The sequence below is a fragment of the Artibeus jamaicensis genome, unplaced genomic scaffold, assembly GCF_021234435.1.
Source record: "Artibeus jamaicensis isolate MK-2021 breed Jamaican fruit bat unplaced genomic scaffold, CSHL_Jam_final contig_797, whole genome shotgun sequence".
Classification (NCBI taxonomy): domain Eukaryota; kingdom Metazoa; phylum Chordata; class Mammalia; order Chiroptera; family Phyllostomidae; genus Artibeus; species Artibeus jamaicensis.
The window spans coordinates 5,668,690-5,684,481 of NW_026521977.1; the positions used below are offsets into that span (position 1 = coordinate 5,668,690).

Consider the following 15,792-nt stretch of genomic DNA (forward strand, 5'->3'; position numbering starts at 1 on the left):
GTGGAGTTTGAGGTGGCAGGAGAAACTTCCAGCCTCACAGGAGAATTCATTGCAGAGATGCATAGGGTGTTAGAATGTATACAAAACCACTCACCCAGAAATCAGCACCGAAAGGGCCCAATTTGCTTGTGGGTAGCAGAGGAAGTGACTGAAAACCAGCCCAGAGCTGAGCAAGTGGCATTGTTCCCTCTCAGACCCTTCTCCCACATACAGTGCCACAACACAGCGATGTGGGTAGCACTGCCCTGGCGAATACCTAGGGCTCTGCCCCTTATTACATAACAGGTATGCCAAGACAAAAATGTGGCCCAAATGAAAGAACAGATCAAAGCTCCAGAAAAAATAGTACTAAGCAATAAAGAGATAGCCAACCTATCAGATGCAGGGTTAAAGAACACTGGTAATCAAGATTCTCACAGAAATGGTTAAGTATGGTAGAAAAATAGAGAAAAAAGTGAAAGATATGAAAAATGAAGTAAAGGAAAATGTACAGGGAACCAACAGTGTAGGAAAGGAAATGGGAACTTGAATCAATGGTTCGGAGCAAAATGAAGAAATAATCATTCAACCAGAACAGAATGAAGAAACAAGAATTCAAAAAAAAGGAGAGAGGCTTAGGAAGGGAGGGGAGGAGAGGGGATAGGGAGACAATGGGGGAAAAGGTACATAGAATAAGAAGCATAAATGGTAGGTACAAAATAGATGGGGGGGGGGTTAAGAATAGTATAGGAAATGGAAAAGCTAAAGAATGAAATTATATGTATGACCCATATACATGAACTAAGATTGGGGAATAATGGTGGAAGGTGGGGTAGAAGGCAAAGGGGAATAAAGGGGAGAAAAAATAGAACAACAGTAATAGCATAATCAATAAAATATATTAAAAAGTAAAAATGAGTAAAAATATTTTTACCTAGTTTTAAAAAAGTGTTAAAACACACAAAGGGTTTAGAAGTTGGAGTATCATATACCAGATATAAAAAATGTTTACTATGATTAAAGAAATAAAATAGAAGCTTGGGAAATGATTGAGGAACAGAAGAATAAAAAACCAAGCATGCAGATTTGAAAAATAGAACTTCTAAAGATGAAAAATACAACCACAAATTAAAAATTGATGCACAGCCCTGCCCACATAACTCAGTTTGTTGGGTTTGTCCCTATTTGAGGAACCTGTGAGAAGCAACTGATTGATGTGTCTCTCTTGCATCAATGTTCTTTTCCCTCTCTTTTTCCCTGTTGTCCCTACTCTCTAAATATAAATAAATAAAATCGTTTAAAAATGATGCACATATTAAATAGCAGTTGAGAGAATTTGCGAACCAGAAGATAGGTTCAAAGAAATTGTCCACCATGTTTTGCATAGGAAAAAAAATGGAAATCAAGAAAGACTAAAAACTTAGAAAATAAGAAGATGGAACATAAATTAAACACAGATTTAACTGAAGTTCCAAAAGGAGAGAATAAAATGGAGAACAGGTAATATATGAATAGATAATGGCTGAAAAACAGAATTTCATAGAGTTGATAAAAAACAATCTAATCTTCAGAAAGCCCATTGAATCCCAAGCAGAATAAATAAAAAGAAATCTCGTAGACACATAATTGCAAAATGCAGAATTTGCACAAAAGTGCCAAGAGAAATCATAGAAAAAAGAGAAATTACCTACAAAAAATGAATGACAATTATACTGGAAGGTGACTTATTAATAGCGATAGTGGATGCCAGAAAGCAGTAGAATGTCATCCTTCGTGTGCTGAGGGAAAATAAACTAGAAATCAGTGCTCTGCAAAACTTTCTAAAAGGAGAACAAATTAAAAGTATTTCAGACCAGCAAAAATTGAGTTTTTTACTACTAAAAGTATATATACTTGAGGTAGAAGGAAGAACTGAAATTAAGAAGGAACACTAATAGTAAATATGTAGGTAAAATTAAACAACCATGATGTTATAAAATATTACTCATGGTGTTTAATTTGTGTGGGGAGAACAAGCTAGAACTAAAATACTAGAAAATGGCATTCACAGTGGAAGGAAAAGTGGAAAGAGAGGTATGGAGATTTTTGTATGAAGATATTTCACCTGTGGGTGTTTGAAAGTTTAATGTCATTGGCTAACAAGGACTATGGGGTAGGGATCAAGTTTGGGAGAAATGATAAAAAGTTTGGTTTCCTTGATTAATGCATGTTATTTTCTCATGTGTGTTTGCTCTCTAAATTGGATGTAAGTTCCCTCAGACCAAGGATCAAACATTTCTGTTTTGTACTTATCATAGCACATATGTTGGAATTCACAATGTGTATCTATTATTGTATTTACTTTTGGGTTGTTATTCATAACAGTTCCATGTTAACCTTGAAAGAACAGTAGTTGGAGATGAGTCTTAATTTTCTATCTTTGGTATTCTCATTAACAATAAGCCGTGTTGCACAATGATGAAGCCAGGCTACTCGAGTTTAAGTGTCACTTCTGCCACTTGTAGGATATTTGGGCAAGTTCTGTAACTTCTCTGCACCTGTTTCCCAGGTGTAAACTGGGAGTAATAAGAGTATCTTTCTCCCTGTTGTGAGGATTATCTGAGTTAATAACCTGTAAAATTCTCGTAACAGAGTCTGGCATTGTTCTCAAGCTCTTAATAGATTGTGGTTGGTGTTATTGTTAATAGTTAAAATTTTCATTTTCAGATTACTTGGTAGTACCTATACCAAATTTTCTAAAAATCAATAATAAGGTTAAAGGAAATTTAGATTTTTTAAACAAGCCTTTTTTATTGTTTCAGTACTTCTCTTGCAACTTGTATTAGATTAAAAAACTTCTCATATGGGATTATATGAAGGAAATTCAGCAGTTGTCAATATTAGGACAACAAAAAAAAGCTACAAGTAATGATTTTAAAAGTGATTAAAAGGCGTTATTGGGATTTTTATGTGTTAACGTTTCAGAGTTGAAGGTTAAAAACCTTTGGTCCGCCAGACAAGAATTTGTCAGCTACTATAACCATAGCTTACTGTTCCTTAAAACTTTTTGTTCCATTTTGTCACTTTGGAGTAGAGTGGAGTATAAACTGGAGCTTCAAACAAATGCCCTTAACCATAATTCTTGCATCATAGTTCACTGTCTGCTGAGCATGTCGACAGTTATGTGGCCCCACCCCAGGAATGGTAAGAGGGAGACGAGATAAGGGAACAGAAGGCAGAGGAACTGTATGTAAAAAAGTGACTCCATCTTTCTTTCTCACTTCAGTCAGAATTAAGCACCACACTGACTGCTTCTTCAGTTAAGGCTTCGTTCCACTTTTTAAAGTTTTTCTGAAGAACTTTTACTACTTAAATGGTAATGGTTTAAAGCAGTCAAAAATAATAATGGCTATGAATTTTTACAAATGTGTGGGGAAATAGTTTTTTTTTAGGGAAACAACACCTACATACACATTAGTAAATACCAGTATTTATCATTATATGAGTCTTTGTAGTATTTGCTTTTGTTACAAAAGTAAGCACCATATAGAATGAACTTTAATATCTGAAAATTTAATTGCTCAGCAAACATTTCTAAGGTGTTCTTGGAGCTATGAGGGTTATGAAGAAGAATCATGGAAGATACTGCCTTTCAACATGAAGATAGAAAAAGCCATTTTTAATCCCAACACCTTTTACACAACAAGTATTTTAAGGTTTGCATGTCCTACAGTTTTGCAACTGTAATTTTCTTTTAATTTTTTGCCAGATTAAGAATTTATTGGCTTCCAAAGCTTATTTCTTGGAACACCACTCATAGGATTTATATAAAGTATACTGTGTAAAAACTTATTTTATTTGCAAGAATAACACAGTTTGTAGCAGACCTGGCTATAGACACACACTTACAACATAGTAATCATTCATTTAGTGCCTACTAAGGGCAAGAAATTAATGATTTGGGAGGTTAAAACATACCTTGCCATCAAGAAACTTGGAATCTAGTACCCCAAAAAAAGAGTGCCATAAAGGAGGTATAAACAAAATACAGAGAAGGGTTAAGGAAAGACTGGTGCTGTAACAGTAAGGGCCCTGCAGAAAATAGATGATGCATTCAAATGGGTAAACTTGGAGAGTTTAGTGAAGGGAGAACTTCTAAGAGAGTGGGAGGAATTTAGGGAAACCAACATGGGATGATAAAGTATCTGGTGAGCAACAAGAGGTAGTAGACATATAAGGGCAGAGAGGGGAAGTTATTGTCAAGAACCTATGCACCCCAATGTTCACAGCAGCACAATTTACAGTAGCCAAGTGTTGGAAGCAACCTAGATGCCCATCAGTAAATGAATGGATCAAAAAACTACGGTGCATTTACAAAATGGAATTCTATGCAGCAGAAAGAAAGAGGGAGCTCCTGCCCTTTGTGACAGCATGGATGGAACTGGAAAGCATTATGCTAAGTGAAATAAGCCAGGTGGTGAAAGACAAATACTGTATGATCTCAGCTTTAACAGGAATCTAATCTACAAAACTAACAAACAAGCAAAATATAACCAAAGATACTGAAATTGAGAACAGGCTGACAGTGACCAGAGGGGAGAGGGGAGGGGATTTCAGGGGAAAAGGGGAAGGGTTTGCGGAAACAAGTATAATGGACAGTAACAAGGGGGGGATGGAAATGGGAGAGAGGTGGGGAAGGCTCGGGTAAAAGGCAGAAAACCGTACTTGAACAATTAAAAAAAAGACTCAGAGGGTAGCTGTATGTATAGAGGTCCATTTGACAGAAGCATTGGCCTCTGGTAGACGGACAATGCTAAAAAGAGGTAACTTTAGGTGTGAGCTGGGGGATTAAATACCCCAGGCTCACTCACTTTGTCTTTAAAAGTCTCCTGTCAGGTCTTCCATTGGCTGAATCCACCTAGAAGAGAGGGCAAAAGAGAGTGTAGATGATACAGTCTATTCAAGACAGTCCCCTGGTGGGGCATAGTACAGAGTAGAGAAGAGTGGAAAATGGATCTGGTGGGGCATAGTACAGAGTAGAGAAGAGTGGAAAATGGATCTGGAGGGGCAAGTAAAATATACCCAACACAACTGGCTTTTAAAGGACATAGATAGCAGTCTCTGCAGAAGCGGAGGAATGGCTGTTTAGGAAGGGAAAAATCAAGTAACAGAGAAAGAGAAGTATTGAAATAATGTGCTCAGAAATGAAAGTTGTTTCTGTTTAGAGTGTGTGCTAAACAAAGATGAGTAATAGGCCATAAAAATGGAAAGCTAAATTGGCATTTGCAGAGGCATGCTCATCTTTACACTGCTTATCCTCTTATTTATTGTCTTGCATTATATCATGGCTTTATAAAGGCATGAACATCAATACTGCCTTCATTATTAGGTAGAAGATACTGGGTCAAGTTCTTTGTATTATCATGGCTGTCTGAATGATTTGCACATATAGAAAGAGAAGGAGTAATTGAGAGAGAGAGGCTTATAGTTAAGAAGATAGGCTCTAGAATTGGACTGTTTCCTGTTTGAACTCACTTCCTAGCTTGGTGACCTTGGCTAATTATCTAACGTGGGCCTCAGTTTTCTTATTTATAAAACGGGCAGTCAAACTAACTTTATCATAGTTGTGAGGAGTAAGTGAATGATGCATATAAAGTATTTAGCCCAGAGCCCAGTAGGCATGTCAGTAATGTTACCTATTTTTATAAAAACTGCAGTTAGGAGGACATAGCTGTCTTCCAATACTCATCTGACAGCCTGCCACGTGAAACAGGAATTAAACTTCCTATTTTTGTGAGAACTTTTGGGGTCAGAACTAAGACTAATATTCATAAATAATAGGTTTTGGATTAAAATGAAAAAGTCTTTTGATCATTTAAAGTTGCTTGAATCAGAACTGGTTAGTTTGTGGGTGGAAGGGGGTGTGCAGGGTGGAGGGGAGTGAGGGAGGGAAAATGGGACAACTGTAATACCATAATCAATAAAATATATTTTTAAAAAAAGAACTGGTTAGTTTGTTAGAATGATTTGCATGCCAAGGAAAGTATTCAGGAAAAGACTAGGGATGTTTAAAAGTATATTCATGTATCAGATTAATAAAAACTAGATAAAATCTTCAGGATACCTTCCAACTATAACTTTATTCTCTAAATCTGTGAAAATGGAAGCTCTGGATAGAACTTGTTTGATTTCTTCTCTGTTTGTTCCTCATGATAAGGTTGATTTTTTGCCTTCCCCCAATAATCCAGTTTAAATGTCATCAATATATTTATATTTATATTTATATTTGTATTTGTATTTGTATTTATATTTATATCACAATAAAATGTTCCAGGTTTTGTTCTAGGTATTATGATTAGTACTGTGAATAAGACATATAAGATTCTTGATCTAATGGAACTTTAAAAAAATTCTAGCACATGTAAGCAGAAAATAAAAACACAGTGAAATAACCTCAGGTAGTTAGTTCTAAGTACTGTGATGCATGAAGAAAGTAAAACAATATGGGATGAAGGGATATTAGGGCCTGGGTGATCGAAGTAGTGCTTTTAGGGGGTGGCCAAGGAAAGCTTGGAAGAGGGGACTTTTTAACTAACGCATGAATGTTGTGAAGGAGCTTGTCATGTAAGACCTGGGGGAAGAACATTCTAGGCAGGAGTACTAGCAAGGGTGAAGTGCTGTGGTGGGAAAGAACTAGGCATGCCTGGCAGTCAGAAAGCAAGCTGAGTGGCTGGAGAGTGGTAGGAGTGGTAGGAGAAGTAAGAAGAGCATGGATCACACAGGGCCCAGGGGACCGTCTTAACATATTTCATTCTTACGCATTTTCATGGGAAGCCATGAGGCATTTTCTTCCTTTTTTTTCTATGTATAGATTTTTTATTCCATCATTTGTTGTAAAAACTCTCCTTCATTGAATGGCATGGGAACCTTTGTCAAAAATCAATTTGCTTTATGTATGTGGATCTTTTTCTGGTTCTTCTGTCTCATTAATCAGTATACCTTTCCCTTTGCCAATACAACAGTGCCTTGATTACTGTAAAATTGTATAATAGGAGTGTTCCAACTTTTTCTTTTTTTTCAAAATAGTTTTGTTCCTTTATCTTTCCATATAGATTTTAGAATAAGCTTGTTAAAATTTACAAAAATAGCCCTCACTGGTGTGGCTCAGTGGTTGAGTGCCAGCCTGCGAACCAAAGGGTCCCCAGTTCAATTCCCAGTCTAGGGCATATGCCTGGGTTGTAGGCCAGGTCCCCAGTAGGAGGAGGTGCATGAGAGGCAACCACACAATGATGTTTCTCTCCCTGTCTTTGTCCCTCCCTTCCCCTCTCTAAAATAGATAAATAGAGTATTTAAAAAATAAATTTACAAAAATATTTGACTGGTATTTTGATCATAATTGTATTAAATATGTAGAATCAGGAATGCAGATTGGTGCAGCTGCTGTGGAATGCAGTATGGAGTTATCTCAAAAAATTAAAAAGGAAACTGCCTTATGACCCAGTTGTTTCACTTTGGGAATTTATCCAAAGAAGCCAAAAACACTAATTCTAAAGAACATATGCACCCCTGTGTTCATTGCAGCCTTATTTACAATAGTTAAGATTCGGAAGCAGCCCAAGTGCCCATCAGTAGATGAGTGGATAAAAAAGCTTTGGTACATTTACACAATGGAATACTACTTGGATGTAAAAAAAGAAGGAAATTTACCTTTTGTGACAGTATGGATAGACCTGGCGAGTATTATGCTAAGTAAAATAAGTCAGATAGAGAAAGAAAATACCATATGATTTCACTTATATGTGGACTTTAATGAACAGAATAAACAAAACACCCTATAGAATCCATTTTGGTAGAATTGACATTGTTTATTATGTTAGTCTTCTAGTCCATGAGCATGCAATACTTCTTTATTTACTTAAGTCTTCTCTGATTTTCTTCATCAGTGTTTTTGTAATTTTCAGCATACAAATCCTGTATACCTTTTGTTAGACTTACATATAAATATTTAATTTTTTATAACTATTACAAATGGTATATTTTTTAAAATTCTGGTTTCTAATTTATCATTGCTAGTGCATAGAAATATGATTGTTTTATGTGTGTGACCTTGTTAAATTTACTTATTATTTTTTTGTATGAGAAGCTTGGATAATCTGTATTTTAAAAAATTCCTTACCCTCATTATAGAAAATTGAAAAAAGTTATGAAAAGTAGAAAGAATAAAAACTCATAATTCTACCATCTGAGACAATCAAGCTACATTTGGCACACACACACACACACACACACACACATATATATATGTATGTGTATGTGTATATGTAATATATATATTTGTTTTTAAGTATGTTTTATTGATCATATATTACACTTGTCCCAATTTTTTTCTCCCTTTTATCCCACCTTTGCCCTGCACCCCTTACCCTCCAGCATTCACCCCCGCTTAGTTCATGTCTGTGGGTTATACATATAAGTTCTTTGGCTTCTGTATTTCCTATACTATTCTTAACCTACCCCTGTCTATTTTATGCCTGCCAATTATGCTTCTTCCCTGTACCTTCCCACCCTGATTATCCTCTTCCCTCTCCCCCTCCCCATTGATAACCCTCCATGTGATCTCCATTTCTGTAATTCTGTTTCTGTTTTAATTGTTTGCTTAGTTTTTGTTTTTTAGGTTCAGTTGTTGATAGTTATGAGTTTGTTATTTTATTGCTCATAGTTTGTGATCTATTTCTTAGATAAATTCCTTATATATGAAATTACATTTCATATGATAAGGGATTGGTGATGATGAACTTCTTTAATTTGACCTTATCTGGGAAGCACTTTATCTGCCCTTCCATTCTAAATGATAGCTTTCCTGGACAGGGTAATCTTGTATGTAGGTCCTTGCCATTAATGAATTTGAATACTTCTTTCTGGGCCCTTTTTGCCTGGAAGCTTTCTTTTGAGAAATCAGCTGAGAGTCTCATGGGAACCCCTTGGTAGGTAACTGTTTCCTTTTCTGTCGCTACTTTTAAGATTCTTTCCTATGTTTAATCTTGGGTAATGTAATTATAATTTGCTTTGGTGTATTCCTCCTTGGGTCCAATTCCTTTGGGACTCTCGGAGCTTCCTAGACTTCCTGGAAGTCTATTTTCTTTACCAGATTGGGGAAGTTTTTCTTTATTATTTGTTCAAATAAGTTTTCAATTTCTTGCTTTACCTCTTCTCCTTCTGGGGCACCTATGATTTATTTGTTGGAATGCTTAAAGTTATCCTGAAAGAACATAAGCCTTTCCTCATTTTTAAAAATTTTTGTTTCTTCATTGTGTTCTGGTTGGATGTTTATTTCTTCCTTTTGTTCCAAATCGTCAATTTGAGCCCCAGTTTCCTTCCCTTCACTGTTGGTTCCCTGTGTATTTTGCTTTATTTCATTTTGTGTAGCCTTCATTTTGCAACTGAGGGCTTATATTTGTTAAATTATTTACACAATTGAGGTCATGTGGAATTGAACAGATGAGTACATTTTTGCTTTTTGGCTTAATAGCTGACATAAGCACTTCCCCATATTACCAATAACTCTTTATAAACATTTAAAATAAGTGAATATATTTTCTTTGGAATGCACCATAATTTGCTTATGCAGTCTCCCATTCTGAAGCATTTCAGTTGTTGCCAACTTCTTTGTTATTGTAAATAGTACTGCATTTAGCATCTCTGTGCATGGTTCTTTTTTCACTGTTTTTAGGCTGGACGGCTTGACTGACATGAATATTTTTTTAGCATTTCACATGCATTTCCACAATACTTTTCAAAAAGATTATACCACTTACAAGTCCACCAGAAATGAATGAGTTTCCTTTTATTCTACCTCATCGGCACTGCGTAATCCTGTTTTTAAGAAAATGACTTATTTTAGAGCTATTATTACTTAAATTGTCGCCTATTTTTATTTGCTTGCCATTTTATTCACCATTGCAATAAAAACAACAAAAAATAAGGTACCTAGGAGTAAAGTTAACCAAGCAAGTAAAAGACCTGTACTTGGAAAACTATAAGTCGTTGAAGAAAGAGATAGAAGACCCAAACAAGCGGGAGTATACACATATACCATGTTCATGGATTGGAAGAATTAACATCACTAAAACATCCATACTACCCAAAACAATCTATAGATTCAGTGCAATTCCTATTAAAATATCAATGGCAGATTTCATATATCTGGAACAAATATTCCAAAAATTTATGTGGAACCCAAAAGACCCCAAATAGCCTTTGTAATCTTGAAAAAGAACAAAGTTGGAGGTATCACAATACCAGATATCAAACTACATGAATATAGATTCCTTGAGATTTTCCTTTGTAAACAGTACTGTTATCTATGAAGAGGGACAATTTTATTTCTTCCTTTGCTAGTACTTTGGTACCATGCTGAGTAGGAGTGGTGAGAGTCAACATTTTTTCCTCATTTCCAATCTAGCAGGAAAGCATTAAGTTTTTTCACCATTAAGTATGATGTTGGTTGTAGCTTTCATGTAGATGTTCTTTATGAGGTTAGGAAAGTTCCTCTCTAAGTTTGCTGAGAGTTCATTGTTGTCAAATGCTTTGTCTGTATCAAGTGATATGATCACATGTGTCTTTTCTTTAGATTATTAATGTGGTGGATTACATTGATTTTTGAATATTGAATGAGCTTTGCAGTGCTGGGATAAGTTTAAATTGGTCATAGAAAGTATTCTTATTTATTGTCAGATTTGATTTCTTAGTATTCTGTTGAGGATTTTTGCGTGTGTGTTCATGAGGTACTCTTTTGTCTGATTTTAGTATCAGGATAATGCTGGCCTCCAAATGAGTTGGGAAGTGTTTCTTGTACTTTCAGAAGAGAATATGCAAAATTGGTTTTATTTATTCTTTAAATGTTTGATTAAATTTGCTAATGATACCATCTGGGAATAGAAAAAGTTGTTTCTCTGTGGAAACTTTATGTATTCAATTTATTTTTGTTTATGTTTTAAAACATTTTATTTATTTTTACAGAGAGATGAAGGGAGAGAGAAAGAGAGAGAGAGAAACATTGATGTGAGAAACAGTGATCAGCCACCTCTTATACACCCTGAACTGGGGACCTGGCACGTGCCCTGACTGGGAATCCAATCTGCAACCCTTCAGTTTGCAGGAAACACCCAATTCACTGAGCCAGGCCAGTCAGGGCAATTTATTCAGTAATTATAGGATTATTCAGGGTATCTGTTTAGTCACTGGTGAGCTTTGGTAGATTGTAATTTTCAAAGAATTGGTCTATTTTATCTAAGTTGTGTAAATGTATATGTAAAGTGTTGTTTGTAATATTCTTTTGTTATATTTTTCAGTATCTGGGGTCTGTAGTGATATCTGTCTTTCATTACTGTTATTGATAAATTTTTCTTCTTTTTTCCCCTGTCAGTTTTATTAGAGGTTTATCAGTTTTTAAAAAATATTATCAAAGAATCAGCTTTGGTTTCATTAATTTTCTCTACTGTTTTTCTTTCTTTCTTTTTTTTTTTTTTTAAGATTTTATTTATTTATTTATAGACACAGGAGAAGGAAAGAAGAAAGAGAGGGAGAGACAGACATGTGCCCTGACTGGGAATCGAACCAGCGACCTTTTGGTTTGCAGGCCTGTGCTCAATCCACTGAGCTCTACCGGCCAGGGTCTCTACTGTTTTTCTGTTGTCATGTTCATTGATGTCTGATGTTATCATTATTACTTTTGCTGCTTGATTTAAATTTATTTTGTTCTTTTTCTAGTTTCTTAAGGTGGAAGCTTAGATTATTGACTTTAGATTTTTCTTCTTTTCTAAAATAAGTGTTTAGTGTTTTACCTTTCCCACTGAGCATACCCTGTCTGCATGCTGGAAATTTTGATATGTTGTATTTTAATTTTTATTTGGTTCAAACAATTTTCTAATTTCCCTTAAACTTCCTCTTTGAACCATAAGTTTAGTTAGAAATTGTATAAGTGTTTCTAAGTGTTTGGAGTTTTTTTTGTTATCTTTGTGTTATTGATTTTTATCTAATTTCATTCTGGTCAGAAAACATACTTTATAGGATTTCAATTCTCTACATATCTTTGGTGCACATGTGTGATATTTTCTCTGCTGTATTTATCCTGGAGGAACTTGGTAGGTTGAAGGGTATGTGTGTCTTCAGTTTTGTTAGATAATACCAAATTGTCTTTCAAAGTTTGAAAATAATTATATTAACCCATTACTACCCCACTCCACCTGGAACTGGATATGGATGTACTAAAACCTACCCACACCTACTGTATGTTCGATTTACTTGTTATCTTTTTATTTAACTGTATTGACTTTACACTTTTCTTGTCTTGGAAGATAGCTAACCACCAAGGGAACATTTTTCTCATCTTTCAAGAACTGAGGTTGTATATGTAATGCCCAATAATTTAGTGTTATCACATTAAGCAAACTGAGGCTGAAATCTCAAATGGGTTTTGGTTACCATCCTAAATGACTTGAAGTTTCTCATTGGTCATGGGTTTTTGACTGTGAAGTAGGGCTTAGGCCTGCGTGTAGCCAGAGGGATTCTGTGCTACAGGTGGACATGCTAAGCCCTTTTATAGTTGCTGAAATAAGTTTGTACCCTAGGTATGAGATTAGATTTTCACCTGGATTTTCTTCTGGCCTACGTGATTGAAATGATAAAATACTTTGACTTGATAAAAGTAGGAGAAATTCTGTACCCATACTAAGTTCATACCTAACTTCTGCAAATCTTTTCATTGCCATATCAAATTGTTCCTTTTTAAACATTTTTTCTGACAGGGCTATAAATCTTCCATTTGAATTGTACAGACCTCTCATACCTTGGTCTGATTCTATATTTCCAACACTTAAGTGGTAATGACATATTTAATTCCATTTTAACTTAAAGAAAGGCTGATTATGGGTACCTACTGTATTTTATAACCTCCCTACTATATGGTATAAGACTTAGTGCTGAAGCTATAAAGAAAATAATGTCAGTGATCAGTAGAAGTTGTTTAGGCCTGGAATTAATGTAAGGTTATTGAAACAGTGGTCACTTTTTAAGATATAGAAGGAGGGTTATCTTTCTTGGAAATAGTTTCTTTTAAATTGAGACGTTATTCTCACTTTTTAAAAAAATTTTCTCCCAAGGACATGTTTATTGATTTTTTTTCATGTTTATTGATTTAAAAAAAATTTTTTATCCTCATCTGAGGATGTGCTTATTGATCTTAGAGAGAAAGGAAGGGAGAATTAGAGAGAGAGAAGTATTGATCAGTTAGTTGTCTCTCATACATGCCTGGACCTGCAGTCTTACCTGCAACCTAGGTATGCGCTGTGACTGGGAAGCCAACCTGCAGTTGGTACGTGGGAACAACACTCCAACCAACCGAGCTTCCTGGCCTGTTCTCACCTGTTCTCACTTTTATCCTTCTTTTTAAGGATTTTATTTATTTATTTTTAGAGAGAGGGAAGAGAGGGAGAAGAACATCCATGTGTGGTTGCCTCTTGCACGCCCCCAGCTGGGATCCTGGCCTGCAACCCAGGCATGTGCTCTGACTGGGAATCCTGAACTGGTGACCTTTTGGTTCGCAGGCCAGCACTCAGTCCACTGAGCTATACCAGCCAGGGCTTGTTCTCACTTTTAAATGACAGGAAACTATCTAGACGTTTTTCAACAATTATGGATTAAAACTTAACAAGATAAAGACTCAATTGCTTTTATTCCTGTTTTAAAAATACCTTAATATTTATTTTTCTTAAAAAATAAGTCAGTTTTATGAAAGTGTCATTTTTTAATTAAAATAGTTTTACAAATAAAATTACCCAGAATGTAAGCTTATTATTTGAAGTAAATTTGCTTATATTTGTTCCTTTTGGTAATGATCCTGTTAAACTTGAAAATATCTCCCACATATCCCTGTATATTTATAAATATAAGAAAAAAGAAGTCAGACACTAGGGAAAAAATTAAGATGATGGCCATTTAGAGTGCTTTTTACTAAAATGAAACTGATTTGTGAAGAATATTAATTGTCAGGTACTGAAGAAAGTAAAATTTTGTATGGCTAGAAAAATTAATTTGTGACTTCCTAAATGTTTATTTAAATAACAAAGTTATAGTAAATTTGTTATGTTGAATTGATTTGAAATATTTAAATCTTGAAATATAGTGTGAAAGTTGTATCCTAAAGTTTATAAAAGTCAAAAAATATTTAATTGGTTTGAAAGTCAGTGGGGAATGTGAAATCGTCACTGAGCAGCATGGGGTCTGGCTGCTTGGCACTATGTATGCACATAATACAAGGACGTCTGTGGAAGGAATAGGTTTTATTAACAGGGTTTTCAATGTTGGGTGGCTGGGAGCATTTCTGCTCTGAACCCTTCTCCTCAGCAAGACATAGAACTTCCCTTGCTCCCCAAAAGATCTGAGACCAAAGCCATGCTCAGAAGTTCCCCATTATTGCTTATCTGCCCTTTTGGAGCGTAAACCAGCCATGCAAACAGGTTTTCATCATCTCTAAGGTATGTACTAGTAGGATTCAGAGTTGCCATTGTTTTGCTGCTGCAGCAGCGCTCGCGCTGTCTCTTTCCCCCTCTTTCTCACTCAGAGTCTGGGGTACACTGCTGTATCACTACAGAAGGTCAGGCTAGGAAGCTCCAACCAAGAGGAACTTCCCAGCTCATCCCTCCATGTGCTGCTCTTAGTCTCTGTGAGCTGCTCTCAGGGTGAAGGAAAGGAAGCGGTCCAGGACCCATGTGCTGTGCCGCATTGGGCTGTAGCATCCCAAAGGCTGGAGCCCAGTGTGGCAGCACTCCAGTGTGGCACCCTGCCTCTGGGGAGCTGGCTTCTAACCGTGTGGTGCCTAAGCCCCAGGTGGGCCCAGTATCTGCCAGTACCACCAACACCCCTTCATGTGGTCCAGAGCAAGAGCCCAAGAAGTCCAGAGCAAAAAATCCAAGAGTCAACAAAGTGAGCTTCTGCCTGCCTTCTGTTTGAAAGTCCTGTCCCAGAATCCCATGGGCTCTGTAACCCAGTGGGAACATCCAACTTTTCAACCAATGAGGGTCAGTATTGTTCACATTTGCCTTTGCTCCTCCTCGGGCTTGCTGTGTTTAGCAGGGGTGCAAAGTCTCCAGTTACACATGCTCTGTACAAGCTCTGTTCTGCTGAGTCACAAGTTGCTCAGCTGCCTCAGGCAGTGGATGCTGGCTTATTTACAGTTGATAGTTGCAGTTTGCCTCTGGTCTTTCTGCTCTGGCTCCTCCCTTTGGAGAAGGCAGGCTGCTTCATTCTGCAATAGGGCTAGCTCTCCTTGCCTCTGGTTTCTCCTGGTGGGAGAGGGAGCAGCCTCTTATTTCTGGATTGGGGTCTCCCCTGTTTTCCAGCAATTTGTGGTCCAACCTATTCCGTTACAAAGTGACATTTTTAAATGGTGTGTTCATTTTATGGTAACTATCAGACTAATTAAGGTTTCCCTGAAAATTTGGTTTAGCTGCTAACCAGGGGTATTTCAAGTCCATTGACATCATCATACCTGGGTTGTACCAAAAGCAGTTGCCAGTTCCTGGGGAAACATTCTTACTGACTCATAATTTGAGATAGGATGATAGTTTGTGGAGCAATGAGGAATAATCCTAGGGCTGCCACTGTTTTTGTTTTATTTGCCTAACAGATTTCTTGTTGCCTTTTCTCTCACAGATCAATTCAGTTTATTTCTTAGTGTCTTATTAAAATAATTTTTAAGGTTATAATTTTAAGGGCAAAGTGGGCAGTAATTAGAACAATTGTAGGAATGTACTCAGGTCATCAACTAATTTATTT

At 36.2% G+C, this 15,792-nt stretch overlaps 1 protein-coding gene across 2 annotated transcripts in view; it reads left to right on the plus strand.

Annotated features, from left to right (window-relative positions):
* PDE3B (phosphodiesterase 3B) overlaps positions 1-15,792 on the plus strand; it is a 150,392-nt gene that overhangs the window by 13,869 nt on the left and 120,731 nt on the right. The window lies entirely within an intron of this gene.